This window comes from Cnephaeus nilssonii (assembly GCF_951640355.1).
Source record: "Cnephaeus nilssonii genome assembly, chromosome: 8".
Lineage (NCBI taxonomy): Eukaryota > Metazoa > Chordata > Mammalia > Chiroptera > Vespertilionidae > Cnephaeus > Cnephaeus nilssonii.
The window spans coordinates 63,919,352-63,941,701 of NC_137079.1; the positions used below are offsets into that span (position 1 = coordinate 63,919,352).

General features: G+C 41.8%; 1 pseudogene across 1 annotated transcript; it reads right to left on the reverse strand.

Moving 5' to 3' along the window:
- Positions 1 to 16,910: 16,910 nt before the first annotated feature.
- Positions 16,911 to 22,035, reverse strand: LOC307104039 (nuclear prelamin A recognition factor-like; annotated as a pseudogene). The gene is made up of 3 exons: positions 20,829 to 22,035; positions 17,436 to 17,601; positions 16,911 to 16,930 (listed from the first exon to the last, which is right to left on the reverse strand). The product of its transcript is annotated as a nuclear prelamin A recognition factor-like (transcript).
- Between the last annotated feature and the right edge of the window lie 315 nt (positions 22,036 to 22,350).

Genomic DNA, 22,350 nt, shown 5'->3' on the forward strand with positions numbered 1-22,350 from the left:
AGTATCTAAGCAAGGAGATACTGTAGACATCTACCAACTTTATTTAGATTTCACCAGATTTATATGTACTCATTTCTGTGTATATGTGTGTGTTTAGTTGTATGCAATATTATTACAATTGGAGATTTATTACAATTGGAGATTTATATGAGCAGCACTCCAGTCAAGGCACAAAACAGTTCCATAATAAGGACCCCTCATGTTATCTTTTTATAGCTTCAACCACTAACCTCTCCCCTTACCTGTCTGTGTAAGTCAGGGTTCTCCAGAGAAACATAATCAATTGGAGAGAGAGAGAAAGAGAGAGAGAGAGAGAGAGAGAGAGAGAGAGAGAGAGAGAGAGAGAGAGAGAGAGATATGCAGGAGCTATAGACCCTGTAGAATACATTGTTCCTCCAAATACCCCTGCCCCCATTTCTCTGATGGTCCCTTGGCGTATAAAGAATTAGTAGGGGAACTTCCTATTGATATCTGATATACAGTTGGGTGTAGTTGGGGCAGCCCACCCACGTGATTGTAGTTAGTAGTCAGCCCAACACTGATACCATCTAGATGTAATAGAAGTGAATTTCAGTAGTCAGTGGGCTGCACTCAGAGGGGTCTGGTTACTGATCACTCATGAGCCCTCACTGTTAACCCTTTGCACTGACAGTGGGCTGTTCTAAAAGGGATCAACTTATTGGTTGGAAATGGAAAACCAAGGGTAGATGATGGTGAATAAGCCCTTGTGGGGTCAGGTCTGGGAAAGACATTTGGGTTATCCTCTAAGAGCCTGAGGCAGTCCCTACTGCTCTTCACACCTTTTCATAAGGTGCTGACACCTCCTGGCAACCAGGAGGCTGATGCCCTAGTGCCAGTATGAGCCCTAGAGGACGTTATAGCAAAAATAGAAGCCTTTATTAAATTCACCCAGCAAGCCTTAAGTGATAGCCAACACAGCCTGTCCTTACCGAACACTGGAAATGTCCCTAATGAAAAAAAGCTGTTTTCCAAAAGACAATGGCCTTGGACATTATTACTGCCTCACAAGGAGGCACTTGTGCCATTATCCAGACCGAGTGTTGTATTTGATGAGTCTGCTAACACAGCACCTGTTTTAAACCACATGAGGAAACACAATTAAAGGCCCTGAGTGGTCCGACCCCCAGCCTAAGGATTTAAGTAAATCATTGTGCGCTTTTGAATCATCACCCAAGGATATGTTTATTGATTTGAGAGAGAGAGAGAGAGAGAGAGAGAGAGAGAGAGAGAGAGAGAGATCCATTGCCCCAGATCCTGACCAGACCAGGATCCATCTCAGAACTGAGGTATGTTCCCCCACCAGAACTCAACAGCAACCTTTTCAGTGTATGGGACCATGCTCCAACCAACTGACGCACTGGGCCAGAGAAATCATATGGGACTCTAGTCCCATAATCAATTTTGAATTATGGGACTCTAGGTGGGAAAAAATTGTTACTCATTTTGGGAATCATTATCTCAATCTGTGTTTTCATTGCACGTACCTATACTGTTGCTGTGGTATCTGTCCGCAGTGTAGCCTGATGGCCACAAATAAGCTGCCTCCATGCCAATCAAACCTCTCGGGAACCACTCAGGGGCGCTGAGGGAGCGAGGGGGCGTGGGAGACTGAAAGAGCCAATCAGGAGTGTGGAGGAGGTCATAGGGAGGACGTGACCTCTGGTTGACCCCCCAGCTGGACCCCAGAAATCGGAGGCTCCTCATCCTCTCTCCTGTCCTTGGAATAAACCTTTGGGCCCACATTTGCACACTAGGGGCTGCTTCAAGGAGGTGGTCCTGAGAGACAAAGGTGTGTGAGGCCCTTTGGGAGGAACACGTACCTGACTGGTTCCAGCCTCTGCGTGCACTGGAAGGAGTTGCTGGGCTGGAGGCGGGAAGTTCTGCAGCTCCTGCAGCTCCAGGGACCCGCTGGTAAGTTCTTGCTGTTAAAACCACCTCCTACCCCTCGGGAGCGTTCGCCCCTATCCCAGTCTCACTTTGCCCTCCCTGTACAGAACCAACATTTACTTTTAAAAGTATATTTCTTGCCCTAGCTGGTTTGGCTCAGTGGATAGAGCATTGGCCTGCAGACTGAAGGGTCCCAGGTTCGATTCCAGCCAAGGGCACAGGCCTGGGTTGTGGGAGCGTGCAGGAGGCACCCAATCAATGATTCTCATCATTGATATTTCTATCTCTCTCCCTCTCAATTCCTCTCTAAAATCAATAAAATATATTTTAAAAATATTTTTCTTTTACCCCTTTCTTGGTGGTGGTGTGGGGGGGGGGGGGAGTTGATAAAGTAAGTTGTGCTTGATGTATAATTCTAGGTTTTGAGTAATTTCTTTCTTAATTTTTGTGTTAAACTGGCTTCTGATATCCCTGTTGTTATAGCAAGGTACTTTAAATATTATTCTTTGTAGGCAATTTGTCTTTTCTCTCTGGATGTTTTTCATAACTTTTATTTACCTTTGGTGCTTTGCAGCCTGTATATCATGTGTATAAGTGTGAACTCATTTTTATTTATTATTTGGGGGAACTAATAGGCTTCTCAAATAGTCAAGGAGGTGTTTTTCTTTAATTTAGAAAATTCTAAGCCATGTCTCTTCAAATGGTTTTTTAACCTTCAGATAAGCCATTTCTTTAACTCTGCTTTATTCCATGTAATTTTGAGATTTATCTTTTAGCCTACTAAGTATATGTTCAGGTGTATATAGTTTGCTATTTCACACTCGCATAGAATTTTTAATGAATACTTTTTAATATTTTTAGATATTCTATTTGGTTCTCTCCAAACCTTCTTAGGCATTTTTGATAGTCTCTCTTTAAGTGTTTGGTTCTATTATTTACTTATGTATTGTGATATATACAGGGGTGGGCAAACGTAGGTTTACAGTTGTAAGTATGCGAAACACAAAGTTTATTTTTGTATTATTGTTTATTAATTATTGAATTATTTTTTATAGGAACTACTGTAACCCTACGTTTGCCCACCTCTGTATATATATGCAAATATCTTACATTTTTAGTTTGTTTCTAACTAATCCAGTATTTTATATTATTAATGTCTGATTTTGTACTCATTACTAGTATATGATTCTCTATTAAATCTTCTTAATAATTTTAAATTTTTTATTTAACACATATTTATTGGAGCTCTATCTATGGGAATTCTTTAAAATCTGGATTGAGAATGTAATATTCAATGGAGGAATTTTATTTTCTTCTGTTACTTGCCTGGGGATACTTTTAACTTAAATTTATAATTAAATTAACTTGAGATTCGTAACTTGTAGTCTCTTAGTTCACAAAGATAGTGTAAATTTGAATAATTATTTTCAAATCCAGATGAATAAGCCTATTCTCCTGACTTCTCAAATGAGACTTTTCTCCTCTAACCAAAGCCACAGCTTATAACAGTTTTATTTTTTTCTACTTCAACTTTTTAACTGAGCGTTAGCACTTCTGAGTCCTAGTTTCATGTGAGTTTCATCAGTCTGGCTTTATTTCCTGACCCCCATAATCATGGCCATTGAAGCTGAAGCTCTGTCACCATGGGTTTATAGACGGCTGACAGATAAGCAAGGGCTTCTGCTCCTGTCTACTTTCTCGGAGGGCTTGTCCTCTTTTATTCTGGCCTGAGAATGATACCTCCGTGGCTTTAGATATTTAATCCAGCCTTTTCTGTTGTTGTTGTAACAGGCGGGTTTCAGTCTATTAGACAGATATTACCAGATATGAATATCCACTACTTCATATTTAATCATCAAATTCCTGAGATACAACTTATAATTCTAAACATTAATAAATCAATTAACAGCAGTTAAGTTTTCATCGGTTGTGTTCTTGTTATATGAAATTAATAATATCAAATGTGTAAAGTTCTAAGTCTAATTTCTAGAGCACAGTAAGTGCTGAGCAACATTAATATTTTGTTGTTTGTAGAATAATAAAAAACATCAAGGACACAATCTTGGACTCATGAATATATGTGATTTAATAAAAGTAAAAGATTAAGATACAAATTGTTGATTACAATTTTACAAAACTAATGAATGACATATGGTATTTATATGTACCTTGTATATACTAAAAGGCATTTAACATAATATATACATATATAAACTCTTAAAAATAAATATATCCAGATGCTATGTCTTATTAATAGAATTACAAGGATCTACTTTCTCCTTATTACTTTTCAAGATTTCTCAATTTTGAAAATAAACATATATTACTTTCTTTCTTCTTTATCAAGAGTTACTAGAGATTATTGATACTTTTTGAGCATTTACTATTACATTTTGCTTTTTTAAAATATATTTTTATTGATTTCAGAGAGGAAGGGAGAGAGAGATAGGAACATCAATGATGAAAGGGAATCATTGATTGACTGCCTCCTGCACTGGGGACCAAGCCCACAACCCGGGCATGTGCCCTTGACGGGAATCGAACCTGGGACTCTTAATTCCGCAGGCTGACACTCTATACACTGAGCCACACCGGCTAGGGCTGCTTTTATCATTGATCAAGTCATGCTTCTGACAAACATGATCTAACTCAACATTTCATTTCTTCTCCCTCTCTCTTTCCCTCCCTCCCTTCCCCCTTTCCTTCCTCCCCTTCCTCCCTCCCTCCCTCCCTCCCTCCCTTCCTTCCATCCTTCCTTTCTTCCATTCAGAAATAGTAGTTAACTTACCTACTCTTTATCTTTGTTCCAAAAATGGGAAACTAGGCTGGCTATGTAGCATAAACTACAGTGTAAATTGGGCAATTTCCACAAATTTGCTTCATGTTGATGGCAAATACTGAGATAATAATTAAAATATATGTCCATATGTATGCACACATTATAAATATGTGAATAATCTAGATTCAATAGATAAGCAAATTACATAAAAGCTGTATGGTTTGTTACTCAAATGTAGTTTTTGGACCAGCAGCATTGACATCATCTGAGATCTAGTTAGAATTGAAGACTCTCAGGCCCCACCCTAATCTACCAAATCCAAGTCTGCCTTTTAACAAAATCCCCAGGGGATTGGGCCTAAGCCAGCAGTGAGAAATCCCTCTGGCATCCCGGGAGCCCTCAGGGGATGTTTGCTCCCTAGGGGAGTGGGCCTAAGCCATCAGTCAGACATCCTTTAGTGCTGGTGAGGAAGCAAGAAAGGCTCCTGCCACCGCTGCTGTGCTCCCTGCCATCCGCCCAGCTTGTGGCTGAGCAGAGCTCCCCCTGTGGGAGCGCACTGACCACCAGGGGGCAGCTCCTGCATTGACTGTCTGCCCCCTGGTGGTCAGTGCACGTTATAGTGACCAGTTGCTCCTGGTCAGTCGGCCATTAGGGTCAATTTGCATATTACCTTTTTATTACATAGGATTATATAGCTATTCTTATAGTTTTGCTATGATAAATAATGTCATCGTAAAGATCGTTGTTTAATAGTTTAATCAACTAAATTGATTTTCATAGCAAAAATTACCAAAAGTGGAATACTGGATTCAAGTATATGTAATATAGAGTTGAATTTTTTTAAGACATTTTTTTTAATGCAGCTTTGAGTTGAACATGTATCATTTTAAAATTGAGATTTTTAAAGAAAATAAAGCTGTAGTAAAGTCAGTGAGGATGATAGTTGATCTTTATTGCTTTGTTTCTTCTGCTTATTTTGGGCTTTCTTTTCTCATATTTTTCTAGTTTGTAAGTTGAATGCAGAAGCCATTGATTTGAGACTATAAATTTCACCATAGGTAGTATCTTAGTGGTATGTGTTGTGTTTTTATTTTAATTCAGTTCAGAGTTCTTTCTAATTTTTCCTTTTAATTTCTTCTTGAAATTGGTTATACATAATTGTGTTGTTTCATTTCCAAATATTTTGAGGTTTTTCAGAGATCTATTATGGATTTCCTATTTAATTCTTGTGTTGCTAGAGAAGATACTTTCTAAGACTTGAATGTTTTAAAATTTATGAAACTATGACTTAGAGACATTTTGTGATTTAGACTATGGTCAATGTTTATTTATTTATTTATTTTTTTAATAAATCTTTATTGCTCAGATTATTACAATTGTTCCTCTTTTTTCTCCCCATAGCTCCCCTCCACCCGGTTCCCACCCCACCCTCTGCCCTTACTCCCCCCCCCCCCCGCCACTGTCCTCATTCATAGGTGTATGATTTTTGTCCAGGCTCTTCCCGCACCCCCCACACCCTTTCCCCTCGAGAATTGTCAGTCCACTCCCTTTCTATGCCCCTGATTCTATTATATTCACCAGTTTATTCTGTTCATCAGATTTTCTATTCATTTGATTTTTAGATTCACTTGTTGATAGATATGTATTTGTTGTTCATAATTTTTATCTTTACCTATTTCTTCTTCTTCCTATTCTTAAAGAACACCTTTCAGCATTTCATATAATACTGGTTTGGTGGTGATGAACTTCTTTAGCTTCTTCTTATCTGTGAAGCTCTTTATCTGACCTTCAATTCTGAATGATAGCTTTGCTGGGTAGAGTAATCTTGGTTGTAGGTTCTTGCTATTTATCACTTTGAATATTTCTTGCCACTCCACTCCTTTCTGGCCTGCATAGTTTCTGTTGAGAAATCAGCTGACAGTCGTATGGGCGCTCCCTTGTAGGTAACTAACTGTTTTTCTCTTGCTGCTTTTAAATATTCTCTTTGTCTTTTGCTCTTGGCATTTTAATTATGATGTGTCTTGGTGTGTTCCTCTTTGTATTCCTTTTGTTCTGGGTTCTCTGTGCTCCCTGGACTCGTAAGTCTATTTATTTCACCATGTGGGGGATGTTTTCTGTCATTATTTCTTCAAATAGGTTTTCAGTATCTTGCTCTCTCTCTTCTTCTGGCACCCCCATAATTCTGATGTTGGTATGCTTGAAGTTGTCCCAGAGGCTCCTTACACTATCTTCATATTTTTGGATTCTTTTTTCTTTTTTCTTTTCCAGTTGGGTGTTTTTTGGAAGGCAGCTATGCTCACCACTATACCACCAACGCAACTTCAGTTGGGTGTTTTTTGCTTCTTTGTATTTCAAACCTTTGACTTGATTCTTGCGATCCTCTAGTCTGCTGTTGGATCTCTGTATATTATTTTTTATTTCAGTCAGTGTATGCTTAATTTCTAGTTGGTCCTTTTTCATATACTTGAGGGTCTCACTAAATTTATCGGCCTTTTCTAGAAAATTCTTGAAAAACTTTATAACCGTGGTTTTGAACTCTATATCCAGTAGTTTGCTTTCCTCCATTTCTTTCATTTGTGACCTATTTCTTTGTCTCCACATTTTGGCTGCTTCCCTGAGTTGACAGAGTGGCTTTGTGTGCTAGGTGTCCTATGGGGCCCAGTGACTCAGCCTCCCCAGTTACCTGAGGTGGACACTCTTGGTACACCCCTTTGTGGGCTGTGTGCACAGTTTTGTTGTAGTTAAGCCTTGATGGTTGTTGGTATCACTGGAAGGAATTGACCTCCAGGCCAATTGGCTGTGAGGGTCAGCTGTGTCTACAATGAGAGAACTTCTGTGCTGGAGACACCCTTATGAGACAAGACTTGCTTCAGTGGGGCTTTGGTGCTCACTGAGTCTGCCCCCTAAGTATGTCCCTTAAGGATCTAAGGAGTTGTAATCTGGATGGTCCTACTCTGACCCCTGGGTACACTGGCTCTTGGATCTCCAAGGAGGTGCTAATTTAGCCTCTGCCTGAGGCCACCCAGTTGGAGCTACGGAGAGATCTGCAGATTCCTCTTCTTTGTTTGGGTTTTGGAGGTGCCCAGTTGAGGCCCAGCTGTGAAGCAGTGCAAGCTGCTGTGGGGCCTTGAGCCTTCTTTTGGATGTTCTGGGTCTCTCTGACTCAGCTGCAGTTTGTTAGGTAAGTTTAGAATTCAAAGGACCAGGCCATTCATATGCAAAAGCCTCTGTGCTCAGCTTGGATGGGCGGAGTCTCAGGGAGGAGCAAACAGCAATGGCTTCCTGTCAGCCCTGCCCTAAGAGGCCCTGAGTCTCAGTGTCCCGCCGTAATCACTGCAAGCACCTCTGAGAGAAAGCCGCCCTCGAGTTTCGCCCACTGCCAGACAGTCCAGTTTCTCCCCGTATGAGTCTGGGTCCCCAGAGTCTCACCCGGAACTGCAGTTCAGAGCAGTCAGGAGCTTTTGTCTCCCTCCCGATTGAGAAAGCCAGCCACGTACTCAGTTGCCAGCCCTCCCTGCACGCACGCCTCTGTACCTCTGCACTTTTGCCACTCCTGTGAGTCTCAGTGTGCTTTTCTCTTTCATTCTAGTTGTAGAATTTCCACTCAACTAGCCTTCCTGTGGTTCTGGATGATGTCCATTTTGTCTTTTAGTTGTAGTTTTGAAATTGTTGTACAAGGCAGCAGTTCAGATGTTTACCTATGCCACCATCTTGGTTTCTCCTATGGTCAAAGTTTTAAATGTCCCATACACATTTGAAAAAAATGTGTATATTCCTTTATTATTTAGTGGAGTATTCTATAAATGTCAATTAGGTCAAGTTGATTGATGATGTTGTTCACATATTTTATATTCTTGCTGATATTTGGTCTAATAGTTATCTCTAGTTTTGAAGAAGGGGTACTTAAATATCTTCCTATAGTTTTGGATATTTTATATTTCTCCAATTAATATTATTAGTTTTTACTTTATGTAGTTTGAAGCTCTATTATTCTGTATGTAAATATTTAGGATTGCTAATTTCTCTGAATGTATTGACATTTTATCATTATAATACAGCACCTCTGTAGCAGTAGGCATTAATGGGCTTTCTCACTAGATATTGCTTTTTCCTCTTGACCTTTTTACTAGTGGCCCAGTACACGAAATTCATGCACAGGGGGAAGGAGGGGGTTCCCTCAGCCCATCCTGCACCCTCTCCAATTGGGGACCCCTTGTGAGATATCCAACCTCAATCTGGGACCACTGACTCCTAACCGCTCACCTGCCTGCCTGCCTGATCACCCCTAACTGTCCTTCTCTGCCAGCCTGATCTCGCTGCCAACTGCCCTCCCCTGCTGGCCTGATTTTGTCCCCAACAGCCCTCCCTTGCCGGCCTTATCTCGCCCCCAACTCCCCTCCCCTGCCATCCTGATTGCCCCTAATGGCCTCTCCCTTGGCCCCCACCACCATGGCTTTGTCCGGAAGGAAGTCAGACGTCCGGAAGATGGCCGGTCCACCTGGTCTAACTAGCATATTACCCTTTTAGTAGTATAGATAGATTATATAGGATAGGATTACTTAAATGGGGGGGGGGGTCCTTTTTCATCAGGAGGAGATGCTCTTGGCAGATAAAAATACATAATCCCTATATCTGGACTGGTAGCCAGCCATATGCACTATACTGCCAAACCAGTCATTAAAAAATTGAACCGCTTTCTTACACCTTACACCAAATAGCTATTGCCCTTAAAACCCCTCCTCAGCCCCCTCCTCAGCCCCCACCTTAGGTTCTGTCTTTGCAGTTCACCCAGATTAGGTTCTGATTGGTTGGTTTTTATGCCAGTCAGCGTCAGAAGCTCCGCCTTCTAGGCAGCCATTGGCTCCTCGCAGTTCACCCAGATTTGGTTCTGATTGGTCAGTTTCTATGCCCGTCAATGTCAAAAGCTCCACCTCCTAGGCAGTCATTGGCTCCTCACAGTTCACCCAGATTTGGTTCTGATTGGTCGGTTTCTATGCCAGTCAGCATCTCTGGGCCTATCTCCAGGCCTGGTCAGAGAGTTGGGGCTGATCAGCAGCCCCAAGGAGGCCTGTAGAGAAAGAGGTGTGGCTGCTGGCAAAGCCCAGAGAGAAAGAGAGAGGCAAGGGTTGATCAACAGCTGCCATGCCTCTGTCTCTGGGCCTCTCTCCTGGCCTCATCCGCAGCCTCCTCGGCAGTCAGTGCTGGGTCGCCACAGCAACCCAGAACTGACTTCCGGTCCATCAAGCCTTCAGTCATTTTGGATGTTACAGACCCTGTGTTTTTATATATTAGGATTCTGCTCTGTAGAATTTCAGCTGTGTTTTGTCTCTGGTTTTATTGCTGGGGGTCCTGCTGTTACTAGCTAGTTATCTTTATAATCATGACTTCTCAGGTTTCAGAGACTACAGTATTCTTGGTGTGGATCTCCCTGCTTCTATATGACTTTACTGTCTGCTTCTTGTCTCCCATTCAAATTCTCTAGAATGTTATTATATTAGACCCTCACTGTTCAAGATACAGTGTGTCTCTTGGATGAAACTCTTGTGCCGGGTCCTATTATGAGTTGGTCTCTATAAGTGACTTTTCTTGAGTTTGTGATGAGGCCAAATTAATGAGATCACAGGGCATACAACATGAGATATTTATAAAGAACTTCCCAGAAGGAGGGCTCTGGGCAGGTAAAAGGGACTACTCAATAGAGGTCAATTTAAATTGAAGCTCATTGCCTGTCTTACTATTTCTTAGTGGTGATCTCGTTACAGATTTACCCTCCAAAAGGATTGACTCAGCAGGGTTCTTAAATTTCACAGTGCACCTAATATCCTAGGAAGATAGTTTAAGATAAAGATTCCTGGGTTAACATAAACATTCTGTGTTCATTATGTTGCAGATAACAAAACCACTCTACTTAGTTTCAGAAGAAGGACATTTAGAGCAGGCAATCAGATGCCTACAAAAATTTTGGGAGGGTTGGCATACATGGCTCCAGGTTTGACATCCAGGAATAACTCCCCAAAAAACACCATGGATCTTGGTTATCAAGGGAGCTTCTTTACCTACCCTGATTGGGCCATTAGAGAATTAGTCCATCCCTGCCACCAAATATGCCAGCAATATGGATGGCACAAAAAAACAAAACAAAAAAAAACACCTGTGGAAGAAGCACAAAGGCTCCTAGAGTTGTCCCAGGGAAAGTTGATCATAATCTTAACCCTTCATAGAGCAGAAATAGGGAAAGCAGCCACTGCTGTGTGATAGTCCCTCCTTGCCTCCAACTCTCTGGGGTGTATCTGCTTGCATAAGACATCTAGATCCTATGTGGAATCCAGGGAGAAGGGAGCCTGGGGAAAGTTTCCTTAACTTCTAGGCTGCCATGTGTAAGCGAATCTGAACCATCTGCTGCATACCCCAAGTACATCTGATGCAGGTATCCATGAACCACAAATTGAGAAAACAAATTATCAGATGGTAACTCATTGAGTAGAAATTAGTGGATTCTAGTAAAGAAGAAAAACGAACAACAGAAGAAATGGCCCTTCTAAACATGTCTGGATTTTATAGTGATATATGTTGTAATTACTGTGAAGTACATAAAGATGCTATCTGTGATTTTTGTTTTTGTTTTGTAAATTATTCATATTTATATTGAAGCAGACAGCATTGAATGTTAGAGTTGACCAATCTCTGGCCTTACACATTGAAATTTAAACTAATGGGTAATATTGTCAACACATTAAAACCATGAACTACTTAATAAAATAGTGGTTAATAAGGCCCAAGACATATAATCCCGAATTACCCTTTAGCACCATGTCTCTTGCTTTGTTTCTAAACTGATAAAGCAGAGAGGAGAGAGGAGTCGGTAACAGATGAAGCCCCAGCACTGAGAGCAGCAAGGCCTTCATCACTCAGCGAGCAACATCATTCGGGGACAGATCTGCTATTTGTTTCTCACCGCACCCTCCGCCACTCCATAAAATTAATACAATGTATGGATGTTTCCTTTTTGTAAAAACAAAAACAAAAACTGCTGTAACGTGTTTATGTAACATGAATTATCTAACACACATTTGGGTAAAATGGGAATAGGATATAAGCATTGTTTTAATTTGTACTTGAATTATCCTATACTATATTTTTAAAATTATTTATTTTTATTGATGAGAGAGAGAGAAAGAGAGAGAGAGAGAAAGTGAGAGAGAGAGAGAGAGAGAGAGAGAGAGAGAGAGAGAGACATCTATCTGTCTGTTCCACAAATTTATGCATTCATTGGTTGATTCTTGTATGTGCCCTGACTGGGGATGGAACTACCACCTTGGCACAGTGGGATGCCTTTCTCACCAACTGAGCTACTCAGCCAGGGCCCGCACTCTTTCTTTATTAATTAATTCAAGGTATTTAATTTATGGAAAGAGGGGCTTGGTCAAGGAAAAGATACCACCAGCTTTTAAGTAATTACAAGATTTCACGTTCCTGTCACACTGTTACCCTTACAACAGTTCCTACATTTATTACTTCTATAACCCTGGACTCAAGACAGGCTGCTAATGTCCAAGCACTAGTGAGATTCTCATCCAACACTGACAATCGTTATGTGGCTGAAAGTTCCTTATTATGGCAGAAAAAGAAATGTCAAATGCAAGGGACTTTTTAATCCACATATATTTAGAACATTCCATCCTTTGGATCCTTTTTCTCTCTGTATTCCTAAAACACATATTTCAAGGGAGACAGTACAGAACTGAAATACAGATATGTTTGTTGGAAGAATTTTTTCCTGGCAATTTATTAATGACTAGAGGCCTGATGCACAAATTCGTGCATGGGTGGGGTCCCTTGGCCTGGCCAGTGATCCAGGCTGATTGGGCTGATCAAGGCCGGCCAGCCAGGGGGAGGGACCATGGGAGGTTGGCTGTGGGAGTGCACTGACCACCAGGGGGCAGCTCCTGCATTGAGCATCTGCCCCCTGATGGTCAGTGCGTCATCATAGCAACTGGTCGACTGGTCATAATGGTCACTTAGGCTTTTATTTATATAGATAACTGATTTATAAATTATGCTCATTAGATACTGTCTAAAGTTTCAAAATAAAACAAGCCAACTAATTTTTATGTGAAAATAGAGACCTTCTTATCTTGGTCCAAGTGTCCCTGTTATTTTTAAAGACTAAAAAACTGGAAGTGGCTCCCTCGTTTTCCTTAGGTGAGACATTCATTGTGGCTTTCATTCAAAGGGTATTTCTTGATGTAATCTGGGTAGTGGACAAAACTGACAAATACTTTTTAAGGGCCCCCAACAATTTAAGATGATGCCTCTTACTCTTGAATGTGCCTACTGAGTCCAAGATTTGTAGGGATCTACACTAATAAAAGATAAACATGCAAATTGACCATCACTCTGCTACACCCACCAACCAATCAGGAGTGAGTATGCAAATTAACCCAACAAAGATGGCGGCAGCCACGGAGCTGGAGCGAGCAGGAGGCTTGGGTTGCCCCTGGTGATGGAGAAACCCAAGCTTCCTGGCCAGCCCTGGCCTCCGCTCAAGGCTACAAAGTTTCAATTCTAGAAGATAAATAAATTCCAGATACCTGCTTTCAGCCGGCCCTGGCCTCCGCTCAAGGAGGCACTGAAAAAAGAAAAAGAAAAGAAAAAAAGGAGGGGCTGGGAGCTGGGGTCACTGGGGGGTGTGGCCAGACTGCAAACAGCCATCAGCCCCTCACCCAGGCTGGCCAGGCACCCCAGTGGGGACCCCCATCCTGAAGGGGCTGTGGCCAGACTGCAAACAGCCATCAGCCCCTCACTCAGGCTAGCCAGACACCCCAGCGGGGACCCCCACCTGAAGGGGGTGTGGCCAGCCTGGTTGATGGGCTGAGGGCTGTTTCCAGGCTGGCCACACCCCCATGGCCCGATCCCTGTAAACGGGCAGTCAAACATCCCTCGAGGGTTCCCAGATTAGAGAGGGTGCAGGCTGGGCTTGAGGGACACCCCCCCTCCCCCGTGCACGAATTTCATTCACTGGGCCTCTAGTATCTTTATAATCTTAGTAGCACAACCACTGTTACTCTCTAGAAGGCCTGACACACCATATAACTATTTCCACTTACTTTCCTCTGGGAAGTTATAGCAGCTGAACGCAAAGTGCACTAACAGCAGAAGTCAGCAAATTCTAGAGGAAAACTGGACTTATACTATTTCAAGGATCTTACATTATCTATAAATTAATCTAATTTTTAAAATTAGATTGTGATGGGATTAAATTTGTTTTGCAAATTATGAATAAGCACTTAAAAATAACACAAAGAGACCAAAATCAATATTTTAGCTAGCTAAGAAGTTAAGATCTTGCTTAACTTGATAAATAAAATCAATCAATAACTTTAATAAACTTTAACAAACATTATATTCAAATGGAAATCTTAACTTCCTCTTAAAGTCAGCAATGATGCAAGGATGCTCACTATCACTGCTTCTACTCAACATTACATTGAAAGTTTTTGCTAGCATATATAAAAATATATAAGAAAGAAAAAAAATAATTATAGTTAATAATTTCTTTCTCTACAAAAAAGGAAAAAAATAAAATCTACAAATTATGAATTGATAATGATCCAGTGAAATTTCTATATTAAATATCAACAAAGAAAAATTATTTGTATACCTATCCCTATTTGCTATTTGGACATAAGCAAGGCTTAAATAATATAGGGTTTTATAGGGAGTTTGTTTTTTATAATAAGAATAATGGGAAACCTTTATAGAATTTTGAGTAGATATATAATATTGTCTTCTAAGCAAGGATTAGACAGAAATAAGAATAAAGATAAGGATCCCTAGTTTCAGGAAGCTGCTATCATAACTCGGTGAGAGATGAGGGTAGAATGAATAAGGGAAGTGATATAGGATGCTCTCCCCTGTGCATGAATGCAAAATAGAGTCTTTGGTTTATAAGAAATGGTGAGTGAGATAAAGCAAGGAGTCCTCCAGGACTCCCAGGTTTATAGATAATAAGAAAGAGAAAAAATAGCAACAATCGATAAGCTAGAAATGGGAAATGGTTGTATGTATTGGTTAGGCACAAGAAGATGAATGGTTAAGTTGAGTATGTAAAGTTTCAAATTATCATATTTACCAAACTGGAGATAATCCTGTTGGAAATTATACATACAGGTGTGAATCATAGAAGGAAAGCCCGAGCTGGAGATACAAGTTGAGAACTGCAGGATATTTAAAGTGAAGAAAGCCACGACAGTCACTGAGATTAATCAGAGACACTGTGTAGCACTCATGAGGAAAGAAGGAAGCCAAGGCCGGACTGATAATGATTTGTGAGTTCTTCAAGGTAAATTGAACCTGATAAAAAAAGGTGTGGCCAGAAAGGTAGGAGAAAATCAGAAAAACATTGTGGATTCAGTAAAAAGTTGGTGAGAAAGTAGAAATGGGGGAATTGTGGTAAAAGAAGGAATATATGAAAAACAAGAGGGTCTTACATCTTTGGCTAAGAGTAAGAATAAAGGGATGTCAGACATGATAGATAGAGCTGGCTACAAGATTGTAAAAGGATTTATCTTGACATTTGCCTGGTTGATGCAGGTTGCCAGTCTTCCTGGGATTCTGTTGAGATTTGAGAAGGTTATAGTTTAAAGTGAATTTAGATTTTCTGATGAAACATGACTATTTGTTTGATGATAACACAAAATTTTCACTACCATCTCCTTTTTAAACTACTTTAAATTCTTCTACAGAATGTTCTAAAGTGATATGGCATTTATTTGGCATAAAACCATAGTTTACTAAAGTGTCATATTTAAGTATTTCTCAGTTCTTTCTCATTAATGTGAGCCCATCCAAGTAAAAGTTAATGCAAACCAAAAATGCCAACCTGGACATTAAAATTTTATTGCAGTGTTAGATTATATGGTGTTTGTTGAACCAGATAACCCATAATACATGTATAACAATTTTTATAATATCTGGATTTACTTTATTTTCAAATAATTAGGGTCCTGATATATACTCTTTCTGAACCTCAGCCTCCCTATGCATAAAATTAGAATAAAATAATAGCTACCTCATAGACTTATGTGAATATTAGAAGAGTTAATGTGTTCAACATTTAGAAAATGCCTTTCATACTCAATCCTCAGTAAGTATAAATTATTATTCTTAACAACTTTTATTCTAGAATGAATACAAACTATTTTAGAAATTAGTATTAAAAGCTAACCATCCTCTGAGAATATACCCATAGGATCTGGATTATAAAAATCCATTATGAAAAATCTTGGTTTAGACTCTCTATACTACCTATTTCAGAGCTGTAACAATATTATACAGAATAATTGTTTCCAAGTTAATTACTGCTATTTTGCAAAAATAATTTCCTTTCTTAAACATTTGCATATTTGAATAGGAAATTTATGCTAGTTGTCTTTCCACAGGCTCAACTGTCAAATCTTTTGCCAAATTTTGAATATCTATATTTAAGTACCCTGAAGTTTTTATCACAGGGGATCTGGCACTAGATTATATTTCTTTTTTTTTTTAATTTCTGGAAAGCTTGGAATAAAATGAATTTGGCCAAAAATGTGGATTTGTGTTGACATACTGTTTACTTTTGTATGTAAAAAATATATATTTTTAAATTCAAAACATCTTAATGACTACTTCAAAAGCTCCAAAAATTTCACAATTCCTATTTATTTGGATTTAGTCCAAATAAAACTAATGTCAAATTATGCCGCCCCCTTTTTTTTCAAATCCTATTTACTCTGATCCTCGAAGCTGAGGAAATTAGATGCATGATTACATGGGAAAGCAGATGTTGTGCTGACCTCAGTGGAGACAAACCACAGTCACTTGGTCTTGAGAGTATGGACCCTATTGGAGTTGCATTTCCACACACCAATGGCAATGTCTTTTTCCCTCCAAGTCACAAATTGTTTGCTATATGAAACTCCTGGGCAAATGAAATTCGATTTTGAAATGGAGTAGAATTGAGGACAGGCAAGAAATGAATTATTCTCCCTTCTTTCCTAGAGATTTCTGATAAATTAGTAATTCACTATGCTAAATTTTTTGTTTACCTTTTAATTTTTATTGTCAAGAAACAGAGGAAAGCCATGGAACTTTATAAAAATGCATATGCCATTCATTAAAATTTGTAATCCTCAGTTCTACCTAGATATAAAGTCATTAGAATGTCACTAAATTTTATGAATTGTCAGGATCTTTTTATTTTCCCTAGAGAGTAACAAAAAAGGAAAAAAAATCAAACAAAAAATTAAAGTTAATTATTGAAATGGTCTCTGCAAAAATAATCTCAGTCATTAGTACTTCTGCTGCTAGTCATTTAATATCACAGTCAAAGCAGGATAGTTATTGCCCATATCATTGTTTTCAGAGAAAAGAAAACACAAGTTTATTAATACCCTGTTTTCTTTGTAGAACTATTAAGTTACACTGAGTCCCTCTACTTATGTATTCCTTGCAGGCCTTTCCAACCAGATCACTTTCAGCTTTGAGAATCAATGTTTCTAGCAATATCATGGCTTGCTTACATACTCAACTACATAAAATTTTTACTCATCTTTCTGGGCTGTCTGTTCTAACTAATTCTACTGAATTCAGAACACATAATACATTTAATTAAAAACAAACATACAAAAAACACAATACAAGACTCTGCAATGTCCAGCAGGATAAACTTACTTGGTGACAGACTGATTATAACATTATTATTTCCTACCTGAAACATTTTCCAATAATTTTGCAGCTGAGCTGTCTAAAACAATAAGAACCCCATGAACTACAACAATGATAATGTCATCAATTGCATGAAGAAGATTACATTCAATAAATGTAATAATAGGAGTTTCCTGGTATCTGGCTTGTACTGGATTGGTTTCAGTTCTCTGTAACATAGGGTGCTACTGATCACAATGTAATTGTCAGAAAAAGAAAATCAGCCAGCTAGCTCCTACGAGCTGATTAGCATAAGGGAAATCTACACTTGTGCACACAGACAAAACCTGGCTTTGCGGAACACAATGAATGTGATTGGCATAACTGTTTGACCCCTAGTTTAAAGGGGGATTCTTGTGGTTCCATTCTTCCTTTAGAGTTCATGGTGTGAAATGAAGGCAGAATGCTCCCATTCTAACTCTTTCGATATCTCTTCTTCTCTCTATTAGTTAGCTTATAAAGCTTTTACTGCTAGCCCTAAGATCCTGATTGTATGATAAAGGAGCAAATGTTGCCATTGGAAACTTTGGTTTGGCTCATTTACTGTCTGGGAAACAACCACAAAAAGAAGTGAAAGAGAAATGTACTTGGTAAGTGCTTTAAAGAATGGTCAAAATGATGAAAACAAATTGAACAAAGAGAATTTGTGAATCAAATAGCCAGCACCTTTCTTTATACAATCAATAACATTTCTTCTCTCAGTATAAAAAGTATACTGAGACCCAAAATACCATTTTTACAGTGTGAAGATAACTTACTTGCATATATCTCTGTATTACTAGCTCAAGTACTAAATTCACTTTAATACAGTTTACATGGTGATACCTTGGATGAAGTTATTACTGTGACTCAGCCTCAAACAACAAAAGTTAGTACATGGGCCTGGTTGAAAATTATTTGCTGAAATTAGGGGTTATAAAATAAATAGTTACGATATATCGAACACTTACTTTATGCCAGCTCCTCTTCTAAGTGCTTCACATGTATTAACTCACTCAATCTTCCCAGTAAACCTAGGAGGGAGGAATACGTATCACCTCTGTTTTATAGATGAGAGCATTGAGACACAGTGAGGCCCTCGGAGCTCATAAGTGGTCAAACAGGAATTCAAAACCAAGAAGTCTGGCTTCAAGGTCCATCCTACTAACCACTATGTAGACATGCCTATATGTAAGATCTGATTTAGGAGGCAGTTGGGTACTGTAGAACTGGGTTTGAATTGAGTTTTCCACAGACAAGCTCTCTGTTCTTAAACAAATCAGTTCATTGTACTGGGACTCAATTTCTCTATCTGAGCATAATTCTCTAAGTGTATGTATAATTTGCATATATGTGTATATTTTGGTCTGATTGTACATTGCATACATATATTTTGCATATATATATTTTTTCTAAAATTAATTCTGATGGAGACCCTCTTTACAACAATAAGTACCATAACTGCAACTCTCTGGACAAAAAAAAATGTTCTTCATTTTTTTTTTTGTACCCACTTTATACATGATTAGAGGCCCGGTGCATGGATTCGTGCACCAGTGGGTCCCTCGGCATGGCCTGAAGGGATCGGGCCAAAACCGGCAATCCAATGCCACCTGCCACTCCTGCCTGCTGCTCCTGCTCATCCCGGCCCTGCTGTGCCTGCCACAGGCTCACACCCAGTCAGTCACGATCGGGAGAGGCTCTCGCCGCTGCAGCAGTGCTTGCCAGCCATGAGCCCTGCCTCTGGTGCCCATCAGTCAACTGAGTGGCGCTCCTGCTGTGGGAGTGCACTGACCACTAAGGGGGCAGCTCCTGCATTGAGCCTCTACCCCCTGGTGGTCAGTGCACATCATAGTGACTGGTCAACTAGTCGTTCGGTCAGTTAGGCTTTTTTATATATACTAGAGGCCCGATGCACAAACTCGTGCACGAGTAGGGTCCCAAGGTGGGTGGGGGGGAGCCAGAACACAATTGGCCCTCTGGGTGGGCAGTGGGACGCCCTTGGTGGCCTGGGATCCGGAACCGTCCCACAGATGTTCCCACCAGTTGTCAGGAGCCACCTGGCAGCTGCTTTTTTTTTTTTTTTTTTTTGACACTTCAACTGTTTATTCCATAATCAGAATGGATCTTTGTTACCACAGAGGATGAAACCCCACTGTAAATAGATTGAAAGCAGAAAATAGGTAATTTCACACAATGTCCCAGTTATCAACCCAGATGGGTGCACGGGTACAATAACATGAATGAGGGAAATCTAACAGGCCGAGGGGTTCAAGAAGAGTGTCACCCACATGGTAACTAAATCCAAGTGCTCTAGAAACCAGCACCAGACCGGCCACAGGCCTCACTTCCCAGGACAGCCCTTACGTTCACAGGGTGCTGGGCTCTGTGGTGGCTGCATATCTTTCTGTGTAGTTGTCTGTGGGCCAACTGCTCTCTTCCTTCTCGTTTAGGGGGAGCAGCATGTGAGGGCAGAGCGCACTGTTGTGGAATACAGAGGGCTGCCCGGAACTGAGGGGAGTGGCTGGGCCCACGGGGTGAGAGGTGGACACAGAGGACGCTATCTCACCCAATTGTGGGGTGGGCTGGCCAGCCTTCATCTGCCTGACCCCACCCAGGGAGGGACCGAGCAGGGTGTCCGCCTCTCCATTCTCCGGCCTTCCATCTGTGACACCTGTCACCCTTGCCAGGTCTCCCCCAAAGTGAGTTCAGCTCAATCCCTGAATGTAAAAGGGGATGGGGGGGCTCCACTCCAGTGCCCCCCAATTCCCAACGACAGAACCTGGTCGACAGGACCTGATCTCAGCACGGTGGCCACAGCTGCAGAACATAGATCTGTTTTAAGAAAAGTTGGGAATGCAGACTTTCATATGAGCCCCTATTCCAAAAGGTGGCAGTTTATTCACATTGTGGCCAAGACACCTTCAAGAGTAACAAGTGGATAAAGTCAGGGCCAAACCGGGCCATTTCCTCATCCGATCTCTGAGGTGCGTGGACAGAACCAAGTCTCAGCTCTTCGCAGGACACTTCCAGGGTTTTTTAAGCCTGGACAGTAGTCTGTCTCCATTCTTGTTCTTTGGGATTTTTTCATTGTTGGATAAAAAGATACGTACATTGGGGCAATCCTCTCGAGATACAATATTCCAGTTGCACCCATGTGAGGACAACAGCGCCCCTCAGAGGGAGGGAGCCGACAGATGGGGAGCAGGGAATTCTGAAAACCAAAGCGATGACAGAGATGCTAAGCCTTTCCTTCACGTGTCTGACACCCCACCTCAGGTGGCCTGCAGGCCGGGAGTCTGCTGGACCTTTACCATTTGATGTCCTGGCAGGCTGCCCTGGGCCCTGCTAGGCAGTGTGCTGGGCTGCCTGGGCCCCGGGGGAGTCCCCCACCCCCTGCCCCAGCCACTCCTGGTACAGCTCCTGCACATGGGCGCTGGCACAGCAGTGCCCTGTCCACACGCTGGTCCTCCGCCTGGGCCTGGCCCCTGCCACTTAGGCATGCCTGGCGCAGGCCAGGACCTCCATGAAGTGGCAGGGGAACTTGCCCCTCTACAGCTTCAGGACCACTTCTGGATGTTCCGAAAGCCATAAGCAGCTTCAAAGCATAGCAGAACCTCTCCATCCCTTTCAAGGGTGACCTCCTGGAAGTCTGTTCCTCAGGGTGTGGTAGGTGAGCACCCCCACGTCCTCGTTGAACAGCTCCTTGGCCGTGTGCCTGAGATGTGCGCCAGGGACCCGTCGGAGCTGACACCCTCGTGGAGCCTCACCTCCTCCTCCTTCTTGTCTCCAAACAGAGTGTCCATGGCGGTGGTGTTTGAGACAAGGTCACTTTGCTCCATTATCTGGACAATTTCACCTGCGGTTATCACGCAGTCAGCACCCTGGGAACTGTGCAAAGCTGTGGGAACATCTTCTCAAAGGGCCTCCAGTTTCTTGTCATAACATGGGGCCACAATGACATGGAAAACCTTGTCTGGGGATAGGTTCTGCCATCTGATGAAGTAATTCTTCACCAGAGAGCCCATGATCTGCTGGGGAGACTTGGCCATGCAGAGGTGGGGGTGATGGGGTGACCCAGCATGCACTCTGCATATCGAACCCAGCCGGGGCAGGCGGAGGTCAGCATGGGAAGCCGGGGCTCTTCCTCACGGTGCTGGCAGTACCGACACACAAATTCCTTCTGACTCTCCAGGATGCTGACGTCTGCAGCTATCTTCATGTCAAAGACAGTGCACCCCAAGGCTTTTGAGGAAGCTGCAGAGCCTTCTGGATGCATCAGTGACACTGAGGCTGAATTTAGCAGCAAAATAAGGCAGAGACTGAGGACACACGGACACTGCCAGCACCTTGTGCTGTGAGGTATCACATTTCTTATTGAGGTTCAGAACACGGAAGAAGTCCTTGGTGTTCTGCTGAGAAACTTGGACTCCTTCCTCTGCGGTCACACAACTGTCACATGCCAGGCAGTCACTCAAAAATATCTTGGCATCGGCCAACTTATGGAATTCTCCCTTCTCTCCGTTCTCCTGAGCCGGACTCCAGACATTGACTGCGGCATTCTCTTGGTCATCGGTTTTTGTTTTTTTACTACATTCCTTCCGTGTGCAGTGCTCACACTTCATCTGGAGCGGGGTGAGTGGGGGCCGGCTCAAGTGACCTGGAGGAAGCATGGGGAGAGCAGAGACGGCTGGTCGCTCCTGGCATTGCTGGCGGTATCCTTTCTTCCTTGTGGAGCATCTAGGGAGGGGAAGCGGATGCAGTGCCCGAGGCAGAGTTCCAGGAGGCTCACAGAGCGGGATGGTGCCGGCAGCGCTGGTCCATGGGTGCCTGTCCTGTCCTCTGGAGATTGAACCTGCAGGACTACCAAGGGAGCCAGTCCCCAGTTCCACCCCACAGCCACCGCTGCCACCAATCTATTGGAGCCTGAGGGCTGGGAG